General features: G+C 46.4%; 1 long non-coding RNA gene across 1 annotated transcript; it reads left to right on the top strand.

Annotated features, from left to right (window-relative positions):
• The first annotated feature begins 239 nt into the window (after positions 1-239).
• Positions 240-1,859, top strand: LOC119354313. The gene is made up of 2 exons (XR_005170763.1): positions 240-1,246; positions 1,392-1,859. It is a non-coding gene; the product is annotated as an uncharacterized LOC119354313 (long non-coding RNA).
• Positions 1,860-2,470: the final 611 nt, after the last annotated feature.

Below are 2,470 nucleotides of genomic sequence, written 5' to 3' on the forward strand. Positions count from 1 at the left end.
TTAGCAGAAAAGGCTACTTGAAGAATTAGAAATTAGTGAATGATGTAGAGGACATAAACTCATATATATAAATTTTCGGATTGGGGAAGGGTGGGTGGCGGCCGGAGGTGATTGGCGGACATAAACTTATATATATAGGACAGCACTTTTCTAATCCCAGAATTAGAATAGTTATTTGGATGACAGCCCCATATAGGGCCACGACATGTTCCTGAGATCGGGCGAGAACAGAAATAGCGCAAAGCGCCCCAAACCTTATCTCCGTCCCTCCCGTCGCCATCCTACCCCTGCGACCTCCCCCAATCCGCCAACCACCTCCGGCCGCCGCCCACCCTGCTCCGACGCGCCCCCGGGGCCCTCCTCCTTTCGGGCGAGCGGGCGCACCGCCGGCCCCGCCACCTCCCGACGCGCCGCCGCCCCGCCTTCTTCCGGTGCAAGGCCGCCGCCCCCACCTCCTCCTAGCACGCCGTCGCCTTCTTCCGGTGCAAGGCCGCTGCCCCCACCTCCTCCTAGCACGCCGTCGCCCCCGCCTCCTTCCGGCGCAAGGCTGGCCCCTTCCTTCAGGGCGAGGTGGGTTTGGACTTCAACCCCTCCCGCTCCTCCCATGCGCCGCCGCGCGTACCTACCCAGAACCCCACTTGCTCCCATGCGCCGCAGTTGGTCCCTACCCTGCACCCCGCCTACTCTCATGCGCAGCCGCGCGAACCCGCGCTGAACCCTGCCTCCTCCTGACTTGCTCGGCCCCTGTAGCAACTGCTGCCAGATCACGCGCGAGGCCCGCGGTGTCGTCCTGCTCCTTCGGCTAGCGGGACAAGACTATGTCCTGTCGTGAGAGTGAGAGCGGCATATAGGATGTCACCGACGACGATGCAACGGAGCCGGGCAAGTACATGATGTGGGCGCGCCGCTGGTGCCTAGTCTCACAGCCCTTGTTCGTCTCTGTGATGCTACAGGAAGTTCGATTCAGTAGCGCAAGCCCGTTCAAATGCATGAACTAAAAAGTTCGAGCCGCCTCTCATGGTCATCCATCAGTGAGATGCCTGGAGGACTTCTCCGTCGACTTGCAGGTTCAGCAATGGATAAGGAAGCTACTCTTGACCATTTTCTCGTGTACAGGCTGCATGAGGCGTACAGATCCAACTCCCCCGCCCGACAACTATGGCGTGTGGCTGCCTAGCACATCAGCGCCCCCACAAGGTCCATTTTCTAGGTGATTTTCTTGTCTGAAGTTCAGACGTACTTGCAGGTACAAAAAAGTTGATGTTGTGATATATTAGTTCATTTTCATTGGTCCTTCAATATTGGAAAACATGAGTTTTCTTCTCCAAAATGCATCGATGCCGTGGAGTGCTAATTCTTCTTGGGTGCTTCTATCGAGCCTTGTGCTTCAGGAACCACCATGACGAACCGGCTCATCCTATTTTGGACAGCAAATCAGACGGAAGATTTTAGGCAGAATGCAGTTAAGAGATAATGGGGAAACGAGGGTTCAAAGATATTTTTTAGTACATGCAGAGAGCTTTTTCAGTGCACTGTAGCCAAAAATCTGCTCTGAAGGCCAAACTACTGACGTGTGGCTTGCTAGCACTAGTAGATCTTGGGATATGGGCATGTCAGGAAGAAGACGGAAAAGAAAATGGTGAGTTGGAGATCGCTAGTTCACTGCTCAAAAGGATAAGATCCCTGTTGGTTTTATATAGAGAATAACCAATGGGGGTAAAAAGAGCATCGCTTTGTCCAAGTCCACCAATCAAATTTTTGCTCTGTCTAAAGGTTTACGTCACTATCTAAAATTGTTGATTGTTTCTATATGTTTGAGCATCCGACTTAAGTTTCATTTGTGAGGCGGTTTAATTACAGTAATTTTGTCCGTTCAGTAATATGTGTACAAGTTATTGTATACAAATAAAAAACTAAGAAATTTACTCAGCAGTTGAAGAAGAAGAAGTTGTGTGATGTGGCGCTAATGGGGCTTGTAGTAGGTTGTAGTTTAAGCAAAGTTTTTTAAAAAATGGATTTTTATTGTTTTAGAAAAACAGAGGTTCAAATTTAAATAATGGAGAAATTCAAATATTTATTACAAAACAAAGAAGCTCATATTACATAAAAAGGGAAGTTCAAACAGTTTATACAAACGTATTTTTTCATTTCTAAAGAAGCCTAGAAGATCAAATTTAAATAAGAACGAAGTTCAAAATTTGTAAAAACCTAAGACTTATGTGTTCAAAAAAGAAAACAAAAAAGATGTCGCATTTTTATAACTGCTTATAAACAACAACGAATTTAACAAAATGTCTACATGAAAAAAGTTAAATCTTTCACAAGCTTTTCAACAGTATATCATATGCTCTATTCGGATAAAAGATTCAAATGTATGGTGTATATCGTTGGAATCAAGTTTTAACGTATTAAAAAATCTTTTAAACCATGGCAAATTTGAGAAAAATAATTAACAAGAAAAAAGTTATAT

Source organism: Triticum dicoccoides, chromosome 2A, assembly GCF_002162155.2.
Source record: "Triticum dicoccoides isolate Atlit2015 ecotype Zavitan chromosome 2A, WEW_v2.0, whole genome shotgun sequence".
Taxonomy (NCBI): domain Eukaryota; kingdom Viridiplantae; phylum Streptophyta; class Magnoliopsida; order Poales; family Poaceae; genus Triticum; species Triticum dicoccoides.